Genomic DNA, 19,938 nt, shown 5'->3' with positions numbered 1-19,938 from the left:
ACCGAGAAAAGTAAAAGAGCGGGGAAATGGGAATTCTCAGAAAGGAAGTGTCACCCTAAAATAACTCCCAAGAAAGAGAGTCTCAGAAGGACCTGCACACCCTGGGGAATGGGCGGCGCCATAGAAACATGCATGCAGACAGGCTTTGCTTTTTTTTTTTTTTTTTTTGGTTTTATGGTTTTTGTTTCTCTGTGTAATGGCCCTGGCTGTCCTAGAAGGCACTTATTAATCAGGCTAGCTCAACCTCAGGTCTTTTGCTTGTTTGTTTGTTTGTTTGTTTTTATGTCATGTTTGCGTGTGTGTTTGGATAGGAAACACATGCCGTAGTGTGTGTGTGTAAGTCATAGGACAACTTACGGGAAGTTGTTTTTCTCCTTCCACCATATGGGTCCCTCCCTAAGATCAATTTGATGTGACAGCAGGCAGTGTCCCCCATCTTAGCGGCCTGGGAGACAAGACTTAAAGGTGAAATGAGGAGGGGTCTGGAACTCATTTGGCAGCAAGTGCCCTTGACCACAAAGAGCGGCAGCCAGGGTGGTGTCAGCCCAGATATGGAGAAGAACAGGTGTTCTCAGAGGAAACCCTCCGTGTGGGGGCTGGAGAGGGGCCTCCTTGGTTAAGAGCTCTTGCTGTTCCGGTGGAGGTTCTGGGTTTGACTTCCAGCACCCATGGGGTGGTTCTCAACTGTCCATAACCCCATGTCCAGAGGATCCAATATGGATAGCCATGTGGGAAGTATGGATGTTTGCATTTTGATACATTCTTAGAGGCTGTCTTAGTCACGGTTCTGTGGCTGTGAAGAGGCACCATGACCAAGGCAACTCTTATAAAAGAAAGCACTTAACTGGGGCTTGCTTACAGTTTCAGAGGGTGAGTCCATCATCATCATGGCAGGGAGTCAGACAGGCATGGTGTTGGAGCCGTTCCTAATAATCACATCCTTATCCATCCTCGGGCCAGGAGAGAGACACTGGCCTGGTGTGAGCTTTGGAAACCTCAGTGCTCACCCTCAGTGACACACGTCCTCCAACAAGGCCACACTTTCTCACACAGTGCCACATTAAAACACGCAAGCCTATGAGGAGGGCCTTTCTTATTCAAACCACCGCAGAGGCATCCGGTTCAACCCCCAAAACCAAGAGAGGAAAGTTGCCACCAAACAGAAAAGATCTTGCTTCGTTTCAGGAGGTCATAAAGTAATTGAAAGAATGGCAGCCAAAAGAAAAAAACCAGAAAGCAAGGATAAGAAGTGGGGCACATTCCTTCTCTCCCTGTTTCTGTTGTTTGCTTGTTTGTTTTGTTTTTAGTGAGAGGATTTCCCTATGTGACCCTGGCTGTCCTGCCACTCTCTCTTATAGACCAGGTTGGTCTTAAACTCAGAGATCTTATCTCTGCCTCCCTAGTCCTGGGATTAAAGGTGGCAGCCACCACCTTCTGCTCTCCTACAGCCTGATCCTACGAAGGCAGTTTCTTAATTGAGGTTCCCTCCTCTCAGATGACTTTAGCTTGTGTCAGACTGACATAAAACAATCCAGCACAAAAACAGAGGCAATAAGTAAAGACAAAGATTTTCCCTTACGTTGAAGGTTGTGAGTCTGAGTGCAAAGGTCCGTAAGGGACCCAGCACAATGAAAGAGGGAGTGGTGGAATTAATTTACAAGTGGATGTCTCAGAAACATCTAGGTCATATGTGAGGCCCTTGGGTTTGATCTCAGGACTGGAGTGGAAAAAAAAAAAAAAGATCATCAGTCCCATCAGATGGTAGGGTGATGCCCTCAAAAGTCTAGAGAAAATTTACTGACAAGAATACATAACAGAGAAGTTTCATCTCTTCACGTGGCTGATGCTCACTACGGCACCACGGAAAGATGTGAACCCCAAGAAGTTGGCCTGGAGGCTTTATTCGGAATTTACTCATCCAGTAGAAGATGAAATTCTTGATTCTGGAAATTTCCGACAGTTTCTATGGGAGAAAGTAAGTCAGTGGAGAAAGTGAAAAGCATGGGAATGAATGGTGGTCACACTGAACACTTGGAGAATAAAACCACAGCTGTTTCTAGAAACGGTTCTCTAAGAGGCACTTGAAATCTCTTACCAAGAAATTCCGTAAGAAGAGTAATCGATTGGCTTCAGGTGGTTCATCCGGCAAGAATACTTACAAACTTCATTCTTTCCAGCATTAATAGAGACCAAGATGAGTCGAGTCTGGCCTGTGCATTTAATGAGATGGACGTATACTGAAGACATTTAAAATTTGACTTTATCAGCAAATAAAAATTATTCTACTCACATTGCTGGGTAGTGGTGGCACCGTCTTTAATCCCATTACTCGGGAGGCAGAGGCAGGAGAATCTCTTTGAGTTGGAGGTCAGCCTGCTCTACAGAACGAGTTCCAGGACAGGACCCAAAGCCACAGAGAAGCTGTCTCGAAAAAAAAAAAAATTATACATACAAGCATAGGTTTACAATGATAATAAAGTGAACATCCACAAAACCAGCACTCTACTAAAGACATTTACCACCTCAGACACTCATGACATGCCGGAGGACCCTGTCTGTACTGCCACCCACAAAACCAGCACTCTACTAAAGACACTTAATGTCTCAGACTCTCATGACACACAGAGGACCCTGTCCTGCATTCTTCCTTTGGCCCAGGCTACAGTAATCTGAATTTTGTGCTAGTAATTTCCTTTCAGCTTTGCTACCTATTTATGTATTGCTGGCCAATATAATTCTGGTTTGAAAAAATACACAATATCACATAAAATCTGCTATCCTTTTGATGACATGTTTTCCTTGGATACTATCTCACTGATGTATTCTTTAGTGCAACCATGTTCCTGTAAGCACCTGGGTCCTATGCGACAATCTTCTTCACCTCATGGTAATACAGCCACACCGGCTTTGCTCTGCCTAGACCCTAGCAAACTTTGTCTCTCCGCTGGCTTATACAGGCTCTGTGCACCACGCTGACAAACCCTGATACTAACATACAGCTAGCTTTAGTCTTATCCTATCTGAGAGCTGTTATGCTTTCGCTGGCTTATTTAATGTGCTCCCTGACTGCAAGTCTGCGATCTTATCTCCCGCTTCAAACTTCTTCTCCTAGCTCTGGTTTTCATCCTTTTTCCTTGCTTTCTTTAGAACCGCTCGAGTGCCCCCTTCCATGTCACCACTCACGTACAGAAAACTGTTCAAACATGGAATTTCTAATCAATTATAAAAGTATGAAGGAAGAATAAAAATCTTTTCAGACATAGAGGGACTCAAAATTGCCTTACTCTGGTCTTATAGAATCTCATCTGAACGTGGTAACAGTTACATGTGGGGATGAGCTGGGGAAACACATGAACTACAGAGAGAAATAAGGAAAGACTTCCTGAGCTGGGGAGAGGGGCACTCTGTTAATCCCAGTACTCGGGGAGGCAGAGGCAGGTGGACGTCTGTGGGTTCAAGGCCAGCCTGGTATACAAGAGCTAGTTCCAAGACAGCTAGAGCTGCTACACAGAGAAACCCTGCCTCAAAAAACCAAAGAAAGAGAGACAGACAACAGACAGACAAACACTGCCTGGGAGCAAAAGGCTGGTAGCTCCAGACAACAATAGCCTGACTACAGGTAAAACTCAGAGGTGGAGCACAGTATCAACCCAAAGAGAAGACAAGGGCAAAGATTTAAGGAAGGAGCCGCCCAGGGAAAACAGGATTCCAAAGATTGGAGGCAAACTTCCAGTAACTGATCAAGGTCCGATCAAGAAGATGTTAAAGAGACAGCTCAGAAACTCTCAAGGGGAAAAAATCCTGACCTCAGCAGTTAGAGTTACTATTAATTATCAACCTCATAGCCTATTATGAAGATTAAGTTAGTTAATAATTGTAGCATGATTGGAAAGGGCAAAATAAACAGATAAAAGAAAATAAAACTTGGCTGAGCCCTTGGTGATAGCCCACGACCCCCGCACCCCAGGGGGAATCACTCCTTTAACTACTTAGATGCAAACCCTAGTGCTGAGCGATGGCTAAAGACAAGTTTTATCAGCTTAGAAAACACACCAGCTTGGCAGTGGTGGTGCACACCTTTAACCCCAGCACTCGGAAGGCAGAGGCAGGTGGATTTCAGTGAGTTTGAGGCCAGCCTGGTCTACAAAGCAAGTTCCAAAACAACAAGGACTGTTACACAGAGAAACCCTGTCTCAAAAAAAAAAAAAGAAAGAAAGGAAGGAAGGAAGGAAGGAAGGAAGGAAGAAAGAAAGAAAGAAAGAAAGAAAGAAAGAAAGAAAGAAAGAAAGAAAGAAAAGCATACAAAAGCTTTACCACTTTTGTACATAAAACATTAAAAATATAGACAGGGTGTAGGAATAAAAAGAATATGAAAGACATACTGTCCTCATCTTCCACAAAGAACGGAGGGTTGGAGAGGTGACTCAGCAGTTAAGAGCACTGAGCACTGACTGTTCTTACAGAGAACCTGGGTTTGGGTATCAGAACCCACATGTCAGCTCACAGTCATCTGTAACTCCAGTTCCAGACCTACACACAGGCAAAACACCCCTGCACATAAAAATAATAATCAGGATGTGGTGGTTTGGATGAGAGCAACTCCCACAGGCTCGGAATGTTTGACCCGGCGGGTGGACTGTTTAGTAGGGTTTAGAAGGTGTGACCTTGTTGAGGAGAGGTGTCACTGGGTCTCTCTTGGCCTAGAGTCCAAAGATCAGGATGTAAGCTCTCAGCTACTGCTCCTGTACCAGACCTGGTTGCCTGCCTCCATGCTCCCTGCCATGACAGTCATGGAGTTGCCTCTGAAACTGTAAGCAAGTCCCTAATTAAATGCTTTCTTTCATACGTTGCCTTGGTCATGGTGTTTTTTCACAGGGTTAGAAAGGAAAGCATAAATGGGAAGAGAAAAACTGTTATTTCTTTTTAAAAAAAATTTTACTTATTTATTATGTATGCAGTGTTGACATCAGATCTCATTACAGATGGTTGTGAGCCACCACATGGTTGCTGGGAATTGAACTCAGGACCTCTGAAAGAACAGTCAGTGCTCTTAACCTCTGAGCCATCTCTCCAGCCCAACAGACTATTATTTCTAAGCTGTTCAGATCCTGGTTCTGGCTTTGATCAGAGGGATGATGGCTAAAGCAGACAGAACTGAAAGAGACCTAAGATTATTATTTTCTTAAGAAGTCATTGGCTACGGTGAGGCTCTTAGGAGTTACTACAGCTCCACTGAAAGGAGAGAGTCATATATCGGATGTAAATTCTCCTTGATCATGGGGTAATGGTGCCTAAAATGACTAGGCAGTTATATAAGCAGCAGTGAACACATTATTCACAGATAAGAAGATAAGACCCCGACAGAGCGTGAACAGAAACACAGTCCATCCCAAGGGCTCACCCGGTTCTTTGTCTGGGGCAGGAGTGAGACAGAAAGCACAACAGGAGGCTGAAGTTCTTCCTGGAAAACCTTCTGGAGTTTCTGAAAGTTTCAGTCATTTCCATGTATTACTCTGAAGAAAAATAAAAGCACTTGACTATACGTTTACAACTTTCATGAAGGAAATCTTGCAATTGCTATGTTTTAAATAAATCAGCGAAATTTTCCATTATTAACATATTGCACTATCTTCAAATCCCAATACGAAGATCAGATGTCTTCATGATACAAGCTTGCAATATTGAACAAATATTTAAAGTCCCCCATCCTATTCCCCTCCTCCACCCATCTGACCACACACACACACACACACACACACACACACACACACACACACACACACGGCTTCTCTGTTAGCCCTGGCTGACCTGACTATAGACCAGGCTGGCCTTGAACTCAGAGAGATCCACCTGCCTCTGCCTCCCCAGTGCTAGGATCAAAGGTGTGCGTCACCATGCCCGGCTTCAAATATTTTAAAGTTTTGGGTATACCAAATTATTAATTTTCCTAGAAGGCCCTCAAGCCTTTATCTATTTTGAAATCAAGTCAAGAACTGGATGATTGGTGATTGTGGTGGCCTTTAATCGTAGTGCTTGGGAGGCAAAGGTAAGCAGATCTCTGAGAGTTCAAGGCCAGCCTGGTCTGCACGGTGAGTTCCAGCACAGCCAGGGTTACATAGTGAGACCCTGTCTCAAGAAAAACAAAGGAGGAGGAAAGAAAGTTGTTTTCTAGAGCCCTGGTAAGCTCCCACCCTCACTGAGTGTCCTAGTACACGCCAGAATTTTGTTCCGCAGTTGGGGAACAGTGGAAGCGAAGGAGTCAAGAGGCTTCCTTTACATTAAGGAGGAAATTCAAGACACGTGGGTCTCCAATGGTCACCAATGCCAGAGGTGATTCCAACAGAACAGGGGCGTGATGCCAGTGAAGTCAGAAGCACACGCGTTCCCACTGAGCCGATAAACAAGGAACCGAACGAGGGAAGATGGCCAAGAGCACAACTTCCTCATTCTGCCCAGTTCCAGTGCGCTGGCACCTTCATAGATGAGGGCTTTGCAGTTTTGGTTCCAGCCTATAAAAAGGAGTGTCACTTCCTGTGACCCATGTCCATCCAGAACTTACTGGCTCCCCTTAATTTCAGAAGAGGCCTTCTTGCATTAAAAAGAACAGAAACGGGAAACAGAAAGTCCTAGTGCTCCAGTTTCAGGTTCTGGTTTCAAGAGCTTCTTAGATCCCTGCCTTCAAGGTCTTTTTTCTTCTGCCAGTTTTGTTCACTGAGAGGAAGGACCTAGCACAGGGTCGGGGTATACGGGTTTCTGTTTGTCGGTCTCTGTAATGAGAGTTTTCAGATTGACAAAGGAAGCTCTGCCCACCTGTGACCTCATAGCTTCCGGGAATGGAGCCAGTGCACCCTCAAGAAATGGGGTCTCCAATCTAGCTGCTAAAGGTTAAGAATAAATATAATAAGGAGAGTCTACAATAAAAATATTACCCAGGGAAATGCGTCATAAACCACTTTCATGGCCATATCCTTTATCACTATAACCTGGGAATGTATTTCCGCTAAGCACAACCCCATAATCTTTAAGGAGCCAAAGATCTAACAGAAAATTGGCACCCACTTTTGTTTGTTTCCTTTTCCTTGAGGGACAGCTTGATTAGGGAGCCAGCTGGGGTGAGACATCCTCCTCAAAGTCGCCTGTTCTGTCCCTTCGAAGGAGGTAGACTCCCTGGTCTTTTGTTCCTATTAGGTTTAATGATCCATACTGACTTTATCTAATTAAGAAACAAAGAACAACCAAAGCAACCTTTGGCGTCATGGTTGTTTAAGAAAGGATATTACATCATCTGGGGAGGCCCTGGACCCAGCCATGTTTCCAGATTGAGATAACAAGCAGAAAGAAATTAAATTATTTTACTCATGACCTGATACGAGCCTGGCAGGAACATGAATGCTCCTCACTCATATCAAGAAATACTAAACTTTTATCAGTTTTCTGGTTGGAAGAATATGGATGATAATTTCACAAGAACCGTCCCTTGGCTCGGAGAGAAAGTAATTCTATTCAATTCATTTGCTGACTAGAGAATGTATTGGACATACAGAGTTTCGCTCAAGCTGCTATTTTTTTTACTGATGAAAAGGGTTTCTAACTCACTGCATCTTTTAAAAACACTAAGATATAATGCAAAAATGATAAAACTCATCCCTCTCAGGCATAACTGGGCTGAGCGTCCCCAGAGCTGTGCGCGGGGGCCATGCAGTCAGCACCATGCACCTAATTCCAAACATTTCCTTCTAGAGAAATGCCATGATGATTGGCTTCGTTTCCCATCTTCCTGCTCTCTGATCCTTTCTAACCACCAATCCGCTTCAATCTACAGCTTTTTGTGTGTGAATTTTCTCTTGATCCATAAGCACCACCAAATTAAACATTTTATGCCTACATGTAGGAATAGAGACAGTAGAAAGTGAAATATGACAAAGTTGCTATTATTTTTGGTAAGTGTTTCTTTTGCTCATCACTTACTGAGCACATTTAATTAAGATAGAAAAAGGTGAATTCATAGCCATGTAAAAAAGGCTTTTTGTAAATATAGATTATAGATTAAGGATGATGGAAAGAAAAGATATCCCTATTTCTTCAGAAATGAATGGAAAGTACAAGGTGGCTTTACCGTCTCAGTTTTCACGTTGGTTCTTAAGATTGTCGATCATGAACCTTGTGCAGGGACACTCACTCAGCATCAGGAGGTTGTTCTATGTGAGTTTGAGCTTAGCCAAGTCTACATAGAGAGTTCCAGGCCAGACAAAGCTACACAGTGAGACTCTGTCTCAAAAATTAAAAGACTATTAGTTATTCTTGAGGAACTAGAGCCAGCAGAAGGAAATATATTCAAATGTCAGGTTCCTCTCTTACAATGAAAGTTTGGAAACTGTATCCACTCTATATTGTTTACCCTCAGCTCCTACTAGCTATCTACTTTGGAAAACAAAACAGAAACCTCCTGACTTCATGGATGAACCCAGAAACCACTGGTTTTGCTCACAGCTGTGTAACTTACAGAGAGTTCAGAGGAGACTGGGGCTTGGTTTGCTTGGTTTTCCACATGGTTTCGTGTAGAAGGCTTTAATATGACCGGCACGTTGGTTCTTACTGTTGCCTGGGAAAGCCTCTCTCTCTCTCTCTCTCTCTCTCTCTCTCTCTCTCTCTCTCTCTCTCTCTCTCTCTCACACACACACACACACACACCACTTTGCATATACACTAAAATCATGTAGTATATTCAGAAAATCTAATACAAAGCGTGCACATACACCCAGATGATATATGCAATTTCATATCTGTAAAGTGATGTTAGGTTTAAGGATTAATGAGTAGTTAATGGAAGAATGCTAATGGGGCAGGGGAAAGAGATGAAGAGGAGAAAAAGAAAAGGAAGTTAAGAGTTAGTTTTAAATATTAGGTTCAAAATCAATAATAAAAATTGTCACTGGGGCTGGGTGGTGGTGACGCACACCTTCTCAATCCCAGCAGTCGGGAGGCAAAGACTGGCAGATCTCTGAGTTTAGGGATAGCCTACAGAGCAAGTTTCAGGACAGCCAGGGCTGCACAAAGAAACTCTATCTCAGAAAGAAGGAAGGAAAGAAAGAAAGGAAGAAAGAAAGAAAGAAAGAAAGAAAGAAAGAAAGAAAGAAAGAAAGAAAGAAGTTGTCATCAGGGCTTATTTCTCTTCTCTTCTTCCAGTGTGTGCTTATCGAATTTGGGCACTTGTTATAAACAGAAATGTGATGTGTCCTAAAAAAGGCATAATATCATATATGCCAATCCTAAATCCTCCAGCAAAAATAGACAGTTCAAGAAACACTCCGAAAATAATGAAACCTGATGAACAATTAAGAGAATGACCTTATCTGTACTAATGAATTGTCTTTTTGCTACATCAAAAGGCCCCCCAAAAACAACCTCAAGAAGGTTAGCTTCTGACTGAGGGACACAGCCCACCACAGAAGGGGAGGCTAAGGGGGCAGGAGAGGATGGTTGACCACACCAGGACCCAGATGAATGGATATTTATGTTCAGCTGGCTTTCTCCTTTCTATTTAGTCCCATGGTTTGGATTGGCTTTGGAGGTGTTGGCATGCAGCTATGACCTAAGTAGATTGTAGATACATGTGCACCATGAACAGTATCTATATAAATACGCACATGTGAGCCAAGCGGTGGTGGTGCATGCCTTTAATCCCAGCACTCGAGAGGCAGAGGCGGGCAGATCTCTGTGAGTTTGAGACCACCCTGGTCTACAAAGTGAATTCCAGGATAGCCAGAGTGGTTACACAGAGAAGCCCTGTTTCAAAAAAGCCAGAAAGAAAGAAAGAAAGGAAGAAAGGAAGGAAGGAAGGAAGGAAGGAAGGAAGGAAGAAAGAAAGAAAGAAAGAAAGAAAGAAAGAAAGAAAGAAAGAAAGAAAGAAGCATATGTGTTTATATATATATGTAACCATGTATCCGATCTATACTAAAGGGGCCTAAAAGCAGTGTTAACCCAACAGGAATGAGCACCTCTAGGAACCTTGTCTTGGTTTCTAAATATCCTTCTTATGAAAAGCGTGCTTATATCCCAGAGAAGAGGTCATTCTGCAGTGAGAACAGGGAAACACAAAATGAATCTGGGATATTTTTGGTACTAGAAAACAAAATAAAACAAAATGTTTGCGCATGTGTAAGAGGGACCAGCCTGGAGAATCTGGAATCTATAAGGCCAGAGCTGGACAAACTGGGACAAGAAAATAAATGATAGTGCTGGGTTACAATTTATAGAGTAAAGTAAATATCTACGCCTATATTAATATAAACCATTTAATTATAAGTTAATGGGGTACAAGAGAAGTCTAATAAATGAAAGAACAAAGAAAGAGGAAATAGAAAATCTCCATCGGACGTAAGATGCACCAGTGGATACTGATTTAGCTGCCGAGAGGAGAGCCGAGACACTCTCCTTGTCTGAAGCATCTCCTGTAAGAGCCTTAGTGATTCTAGGGGACAGTCGCACAGAGAAGACAGCACACACCACTTCGCCAAGGGTCAAGGTCAGCATTAGCAGTGAGAAGACATGTTGATGTCATTGGTGCTCCGACAGCATCACTGAGAAGAGGTCAGAGGAAACCAACAGGAAGATGTTCTGCAGAGTAACCCAGGACAGCGGTCTTCACACTTGTCAGCCACAAGGTAAACGGGAAAACCACACAGCCCTCAGCTAGTGGAAAGAGTGGTCAGAGACAGCAATGAAATGCTCTGAGCCATCCAAGGGCAGCTACTCAAACACAGGAAAGGACAAACTCTTAAGGATCAGCTAACATTTGTAATCTAGTTTATATTATTGAAATATGCTAATTTCTGAGATTTTTTTTATTGAGGAACCAGTAGAGTTGTCTGAGGGAAAAAAAAACAAAAACTACAAAGAATATATATTACTTGAGTTTATTTCCTGGACAATAAAACTTAGATATCAAAACTTTAGTCTGGATCAAATTATCATGATATTGATTGTTAATATCATTTGAAACTGTTTATCTTCACAACCATTGATAAACAACCACTGAATACAAATCATTTCTCTTTGGAGCATCTGCCTACCATTCTGCATGTTTCTGGTGGATTAGTGAGCTATAGTATTGGAGAAGACTGTGGTCCCATGTCTGTTCTCAGGGAAAGAAAGTCAGGCTTGTGAACATTCATTGGTGAGTGATACCCATAAAAAGAGAAGAAGAAGGGCTGGCAGGGAGCCATGAGAACACGAGCACCTAAAACCTAGCTGTTGGCTGTAGAGATGGCTTGGTGGTTAAGAGTATTGGCTGAAGAGGAATCTAAAATGGCTGGAAGACACTTAAGGAAATGTTCAACACCCTTAGTCGTCAGAGAAATGAAAATCAAAACAACTCTGAGATTCCATCTTACACCTGTAAGAATGGCCAAGATCAAAAACATTGAAGACAACCCATGCTGGAGAAATTGTGGGGAAAAGGAAACACTCCTGCATTGCTGGTGGGAATGCAAGCTGGTACAGCCCCTTTGGATGTCAGTGTGGCAATTTCTCAGAAAATTAGGAAACAACCTTCCTCAAGACCCAGTAATACCACTTTTGGGTATATATCCAAAGGAAGCTCAATCGTGCCACAAGGACATGTGCTCAATTATGTTCATAGCAGCTTTGTTTGTCATAGCCAGGGCCTGGAAACAACCTAAATGCCCCAACCGAAGAATGGATAAGGAAAATGTGGTACATTTACACAATGGAGTACTACACAGCAGAAAAAAATAATGGCATCTTGAATTTTGCAGGAAGATGGATGGAGCTAGAAAACATTATTTTGAGTGAGGTAACCCAGACCCAGAAAGACAATTATCACATGTACTCACTCATAGGTGGTTTTTAAAAATAAATCAAAGAAAGGCAGCCTACAAACCACAATCCCAGAGAACTTAGACAACAATGAGGACACTGAGAGAGACCTACATAGATCTAATCTACATGGGAAATGGAGAAGGACAAGATCTCCTGAGTAAATTGGGAGCATGGGGACCATGGGGGAGGGTTGAAAGGGGGAGGGGAGCAGAGAAAAATGTAGAGCTCAATAAATATCAATAAAAAAAGAATCTTCAAAAAAAAAGAGTACTGGTTGAGATTCCCAGCACCACAAGGCAACCATGGGTGCTGTCTACAATGTCACAACTGTCTACACCTCCAATTCCAAGGGATCCAATGTCCTCTTCTATATTTCTTGAGCACTAGGCACCCAAGGGGTACACAGTCATACATGCAGGCAAAACACCAAAATACACATAAAATAAAAATAAACAAATTTTAAAACAACAATGACAACAAAAATGAGCTGTTGACCACAGCCATCACAGATGTCCAGTCGCTCTTTTCTGAAGGAGAGGGCTGGCAGTGCCATCTGCATTATGTGACCAAGGTTTAGCCAGGTCCCCTCTCTGAAGCCTGCCTAAGACTGACTCAGTGTGACCTGAATCACGCCAGTGCGAATGATATCTGAAAGTCATGGAGGTTGAAAGAAAAAGTCACTTTCGGGCTGGAGAGATGGCTCAGTGGTTAAGAGCATTGCCTGCTCTTCCAAAGGTCCTGAGTTCAATTCCCAGCAACCACATGGTGGCTCACAACCATCAGTAATGGGGTCTGGTGCCCTCTTCTGGCCTGCAGGCATACACACCAACAGAATATTGTATGCATAATAAATAAATAAATGTTAAAAAAAAGAAAGAAAGAAAGAAAGAAAGAAAGAAAGAAAGAAAGAAAGAAAGAAAGAAAAAGTCACTTTCTACGGTATTTTTTACCTGGAGTGAGAGCCTGGTATGGCTGGGGTGTTCTCTACGCAGGTCTCTTGAAGGAAGTCTTGACTGTGGAGAGCTCCTACAGCAGAGCCTAGTGTGAGGAGAGGAGACACCCGTGGGGACCGTGGCTGCCCTGGTTCTCCTTGGGTAACTCTACTGCAGGTTGAATTCTGGGAGCAACCTGCAAATCCACACAGCTGTCCAAGCCAACAGTTACTCACCCGAAAATTCTTTCTCCCTTTTATTAGAGAAGCTTAAAATGAATGTCATTCCTGCCGCTTGGCAGCGTAAACTCTTGGGCAACAGTGTACTTAAGATTATACTATCCTGGCAGCAGAAAACTGCTCTTGGAGAGAAGAAAGATTGGTTTCTTTATCTGATTTTGAACTTTCAAGTAAACAATACAATGTCACCGCTTCCCACATCCTGTGTACAAGATCACTGTGACCCAAGCATATATTGGGGACTTCAAATGTTTCAACTGGGGGGGGGGGGGGGGGGTCCTAAGGACCTAACTGCCTTGCTCTCAGTAGGCAAGAAATCTATCCCTAAGACACACTTCTGCTCCCTCCAATATTTCTTTCTTTCTTTTTTATTTTTTATTATTTATTTATCTTTTTGTTTTTTGACACAGGGTTTCTCTGTAGTTTTGCAACCTGTCCTGGAACTAGCTCTTGCAGACCAGGCTGGTCTCGAACCCATAAAGATCCATCTGCCTCTGCCTCTGAGTGCTGGGATTAAAGATATGTGCCACCACTGCCCGGTTCTTTTTTAGTTTTTAAAATTTTTTCCTGTGTGTGAATATTTTGCTCACGTGTATGTCTGTGTCCATGTGCATGCCTGCTGCCTTCAGAAGCCAAAAGAGACTGTCAAACCCCTGGAAGTGGAGTTATGGGTGGTTGTGAACCATAAACCATGTGGGTGTTGGGAAGAACAAGTGCTCTTAACTGCTGAGGCATCTTTCTAGACTCCTTGGCTCTTAAATATTTCTTAAAACATGAAACATCTGTAGCCATAACAGAAAAGTTCCAAAAATGGGAATATAGTTTCTGAATGTCCTTCAACAAGTTTCCCCTGAAGTTAACTTCACATGTGACCATAGTGATGATTAAAAACAGGAGTACGTAATAAGGGAGGTATCATGTACCAACCAGGAAAAAATAAACTTTTGATATGTGGCGTTGATATAACTGGGAAGCCCTAATAAGCACAAGATTGTCTCTTGCCTTCTTACTGCACACACACACACACACACAAAAATAAGTTCCAAGCCCGTCAACAATGGCGCATGCTTTTAATCCCAGCACTGGGCAGGCAGAGACTGGCGGGTCTCTGAGTTTGGGGCCAGCCTGGTCCACAGACCAAGTTCCAGAACAGCCAGAGTTATGCAGAGAAACCTTGTCTTGAAAAACAAAAGAAGAAATTCCAAATAGAATTTAAACATAAACAAGCAACAACCCTGGGAAACTGGAAGACCACGCGGATGGCTTCTCAGTAACAAAGTGACAGAAACTTCCTGTGACTCCAATTTTTGATAAATGAGAGGAAAAGCTAACTGGAATTTCCAAATACATGCCCGATCTTATGTGCTTCTCAAAGGCCCATCTGATGTCGTCTTGGTCCCTGACTGAGTGCCATTAGGAGCTGTTGGGAAGTCTTATGTGGAGAGTGTGCCCTGGGAAGGGATGTGGGGCCCTAGGCTCTTCTTTCTCTGGGCCCTAGGCTCTTCTTTCTCTGAGGCCTGAGGGGAGGCGTAATGGCGTGCTGTACCGTGGGCGCAAGAGCATCGAGGCCAACCACTCACAGACTGATGCTGAGTCGGAATAAACTCTTCTTGTTTGTTATTTATTATTTCGCTGTTTTTTAGACAAAGTCTAGCATAGCTCAGGCTGGCCTTGGGCTCCCTGTGGCTGAGGATGACCTTAAACTCCTGGTCCTTCTACTTCCTGCTTCAGAGTTCTGGCCGGTGCAAGCACTCTGACTGCTCTTTTAAGTTGGCCGACGCGAGTAGAGTAGGGGTGCTGGGTCATCTTCTGAGTTTTAAACAGCTGAGCCAGGTGTCACCTCGAAGTGCGTGCGTGTGTGTGTGTGTGTGTGTGTGTGTGTGTGTGTGTATAAATGATTGATTTATTTTTATTTTATGTGAATTGCTGTTTTGCCTGCATGTGTGTCTGTGTGAGGGTGTCAAATCACTTGGAGCTAGATTACAGACAGTTGTGAGCTGTCATGTGGACCCCGAGAACTGAATCCTGGCCCTCAGGAGAGCAGCCGGTGCTCTTAACCGCTGAGTCATCTTGTGGTAGCAAGGCAGCATGTTTGTTCCCGGCTGCCCAGATTCCCAAAATAACCACACAGAAACTGGATTCTATTACTAAGTTTGAAGTCTTCTGCTTCTTAAGCCACGGCAGGGGTATGAACCAAGAAATGCCCCTGCTCTCAGATGGACCCTCCTCTCTTTTCTGGCAGCGGGGACTCCTTGGGATTTCAACTGCAGGCCTTTCTCCTCCTCTGGCTCAGAGAGCTGATTCTGCTCATTTTCTGTGACTTCTTTAGAGTTCTCCTGAGGTGCATCTGCTCCTGCCTGGTCAGAGCCCTTCTCACTTCATAGGCAGAGCCAACTGCAGTAGTCACGGTTACAGCTTACACGCAAGGTCCCATTCGGTGCCATCTAGGAGGGTCACTTTGACCAGGATAGCCTTGGTCTTCTTGGCAGCTTTCTGAGAAGCCACCTCTACTTTCAGCTCACTGGTCTGTACTTCCTCGCTCTCCCTCTTTGCTGCCTCTCCTTCCAGTTTGTCTTCCTGGGTTTCCTTTATCTTTTCCTCTTCTCGGTCCTTCCTCACTTCTTCAGCAGGCTGGGTCTCAGCACTGCTTTTCAAGGAAGACTTTTCTTCCTCGACCTCCACCTTAACCTCAAGGTCTTTCCTCTGAGCCATTTCTTCTGCATTGCCCTTGGCCCAACTCTCTTCTTCAGGAAGGGAATCCTCTTTATTCAAGATCTGTTCTTCCATATCAGCTTGGGTGGGCTCTTTTTTTATCTCCTCCATCTTTGGAAAGAAGTCACGACATTAAGCCTTGTTTAACTCTTTTTTTTTTCCCCCTAGAATTCCTTCCCAAAATCTCACAGGTTTTAAGTGGATATTGTTGACCACGTTGGCACGCCAATTTGTAGTAGGAGGCTTCAGTACACTAACTCATAATTGAATATAATAAAGGGTTATTTATTTAGGGGTAGACTCACAGATCACAGTCTTCTGCTCTAACGGGGAATCCAGCAGCCAGAAGAGAGAGCGCTTTACGTTGGCATTTATGGTATAAGAGGCCTCACCCAAGTGGACGGGTAACTCAAAGGCTACTGGCTGAAAGATTTTCCTACAGCACCATCACATACATACATATGTGTGTATGTATATAGTTTTTTGAGACAGGGTTTCTCTGTATAACAGCTCTGGCTTTCTTGGAATTCACTGTGTAGACCAGGCTAGCCTCAGACTCACAGAGATCCACCTGCCTCTGCCTCCCCAGTGCTGGGATTAAAGGCATGTGCCACCACTGCCCGGTCACCTCATCTATTTTTAAATGTCATCTCTACTATAAATCTCATGCTAGTCTTTCTTTTGCCTCAGCCTCCTACGTGCTGGCCCAACAGTTGTACATAGACACACCCAGCTGAATTTTGTCTTTAAAATACATATTTGTTTACCTGCTCCTATTCCTCCAAACCCCATAGCAATGAGTACCTGTGGTACCCAACAGTGGCCTCTAAATGATGCTTCACACTAACAGAAACCTAGAGTCCTTACAGAAGTGAACAGTTTCAGTAAAGAGGCTGAAATATGTCAAAGACCTGGGGGCGGGGTGAGAAATGAGATGGCTCAGTTGGTAAAGGCAATTGCCACCAAGGTTGAGTTCAGTCCCAACATTCACATGGTACAAGGAGAGACCTGACTTCCACGAGCTGTCCTCTGACCTCCACACATGTTCCATTGCATACTCACACAAAACAAATGACCGAATGAACGTGAAAACTATGTAGAAACTCAAGAAATCAGTAATATATTCAACACACACAACCGTAGCATCAATAACAAGCAATAAGAGAGATGGGATGTCTTTTCTTCTAATCTTGTGAGGACAGCTACTAGGCAGACTAGAAACAAACACCGATCTAAGACTAAATCCTTTCCCAAACCCACCAGAATAGGTCACGGCTAAGTGGGGAGCTGTTCCCTGCTGGGCTGTAGTAGCTCAGTGTGAGCTCTTGCACGTGAAACATGAACTTGAGCTAGAACGCTAAGGAGAGGCACGTGCATGAGGACGAGCTTCATCTCCACAGCAGAAAGGCCTGCAGAAATGAGCATCTGGGCGATCGAATTTGAATTGTACCCAAAGTGCCATGGACAGCAGCTGGAGTGGTTTTCCCAGGAAGTAACCGGATGGGATTTGCATTTTTAAAAGGAAGGTTCTGGCTGCTATGAAGAAGGGATGACTTAAAAGCTTGAAGGCAAATAAGGAGGTGTTTGTAGTCGTCCCCGAAGAACAGGATAACGGTGGAGGTGGAGGAAATCGGGCGGGCTGGACGGAAAACTTCCGAGATAAAACCAGCAGCCCTTGCAGTGTAACGGAGGGCCCACAAGGGATGACCCAGGCTTTTTTCCTGAAGCAATGAGTAGACTGTGGGGTTATTTGCTGCCAGGCAAAAGGTGAGACGGTATTCATGAGAGAGGAAGTAAATCAAAGGTTGAAACAGGAACATAGTAGCCTTGGTGAGCTGATTTGAATATTTACATACTGAAAGATATGGAAAGCAGAAAGGTTTCAGGGATCTCAGACCCTAAGTCAAGGTTTTGCGGTCATCTCTGTGGTCATTTTGCCTTCTGTTGGTCTTTTTTTTTTTCCTTCCTTCTGTTGGTCTTTATCCCTTCTTCTCATCTGCTTATATCCTCAGCTCTGCATCATCTCCAGTCAAGTCCGAGCTCCCAAGGGTACCCTCAGGCAGAAAAATTCAGCTACTTCCTATCCTTAGGTAAATTTACCAAAAAACGGCCATTTCCCATCGCATTGCCCTCTGTCCGCATTTCCCGGCAGTCTCAGCTCATCATCCTGTGCTGCTCACCAGTTGCTCCTGGCATCCCTTGAGAGGGCGGACCAGGTAGCGAAGCACTTTGGTCCCCCACTCTGGGTAGCATGATGCTATATATAAGTTAGAGCATGGTACATGCGGGCCTTGCCTCAGGGACTCAGTCATTCAGGACCAAATAGAGGCAAAGAAGGTACATACAGGCACAAAGTGTAACATGTTGCTCACTAGAAAAATCACAGGGTCAAAAAATAAGTATTTTTATCCTTCTATGTACTCTAATAGCCAACTTTGCCTTCTTAAAAGACAGTAACAACTTATAATGCTGCCACAAATCAGTCAATCTATAACATGTGAAAATTTTGTCAAAATTGGGTATTTACTTGCATGCGTGTGTGTGTGTGTGTGTGTGTGTGTGTGTGAGAGAGAGAGAGAGAGAGAGAGAGAGAGAGAGAGAGAGAGAGAGAGAGAGATCATTATTGTTTCAGGTTATAGCTGAGATTTAAAACATTCTTTAATGATATGGTTTTACACATTTAGCAATAGACCAAGCACAGTCAACACCAGCATGACATGGGATCTGTAGGACATGCTAAGAACCAACTTAGGCAGGGCATAGCTATACACACCTTTAATGCCAGCACTCAGAGGCAGAGGTGGGTAGATCTCTGAGTTCGAAGCCAGCATGATCTACACAGTGAGTGCCAGGACTGTGTAGAGAGATCTTGTCTCAAAAACAATAGCAACATAAAAGAGCCAACTTGGGGCTTACATTGTGAAAGGAAAATTCAATGCACCTCTTTTCTTTCTTTTTTTCTTCCTTCTTTTTTTCCCTTTTTCTCACAATCTAGTTTGTGCTGGACTCAAATTCGTGATGTTTCTGGCTCAACCTCCCCAGTGTTGGTATCATTCATTCAGAACCAAGACCAAGTCAAGGTAACAAGACGAGAGCTCTTCCCCTGTAGAAGCAGGCACAGGAGCTTCCAGCGTGACCTAGCAGGTAGCAGCATGACTGGCAATGTCCTGAACCACTGACTGTGCGAAGCGGCGGTTCTCTACACGTCTATGTTTTCATCCAAGTTAATCAAGTGTGGCCAGAACCTCTCTGCTAACCAAGGTTCGTGCTAAATTTGCAGGATTCCTAACAAAGGCTGTAGTGTACTCCATAAGGAAAAGGGAAGAAATTAAACTAGTGACTACATCATGACAAAGATTATGGAGAGGAAATATAACTATGGGGTCAAATTGAGCTTAATCAGTTTGTCTGGGATTGTCGTTCCTATGAAACTGCTTTTCCAGATGGGTGGATCCTTGGAACCCATGTGGTAAAGTAAAACATGGATTCCAGAAAAACCGTCTTCTGCCCCGACTCTAGCACTGTGACTTGCATGCACACAGACACACACACAGCTCACGTACGATAGATAGATAGATGGATGGATGGATGGATGGATAGATAGATAGATAGATAGATGATAGATAGATAGATAGATAGATAGATAGATAGATAGATAGATCAGTCATTTCAAAATTACTTTCCCAATAGGGTTGAAACCAAATGTGTATTATTAGTTTATTTTCCCACCACGCTGACAGTTAGCAAGTTCCTCAGGAACTTATGAAACTGGGTGGGTGTGGGCGCCTGCCAGAAGGAACCACTTTCCTTGTATACCTGAGGTAACGTATTAAAGCCCACGCGAGCACCCTAGCCTTCTCACTTCCCCCTCTACCCAAACACCCAGGTTGCCTCAGCTCACAGGCTTCCCTCCCCTCGGCTTGTGCCCCTTGTCGCGCCCCCGTCCACGATTTTTCCACTCCCACTTCCCTAGCCCCGCCCACTTTTCCTGTCTAGAATAACAAAATAAAACAAAGCAAGCAAACAAACAAAAATAGGCAATCCCATCTGGGCTGCCACCTGAGGCCATGTTAATGTCCTTGGATGAGGGTCCCATGCCTAACAGAAGAGCTGGCCCTGCCCTTCACCAGCCCACAGTGTGGGCATAGGAGAGCTAGCCCCATCCTGCTGCGGCCACCGCAAGATTCTCCTCAATAGGTGGCTTCTGGAACAGC

The sequence above is a fragment of the Alexandromys fortis genome, unplaced genomic scaffold, assembly GCF_014885135.2.
Source record: "Alexandromys fortis isolate MF-2015 unplaced genomic scaffold, M_Fortis_MF-2015_v1.1 scaffold_87, whole genome shotgun sequence".
NCBI classification, from domain to species: domain Eukaryota; kingdom Metazoa; phylum Chordata; class Mammalia; order Rodentia; family Cricetidae; genus Alexandromys; species Alexandromys fortis.
This window is presented reverse-complemented; position numbering follows the sequence as displayed.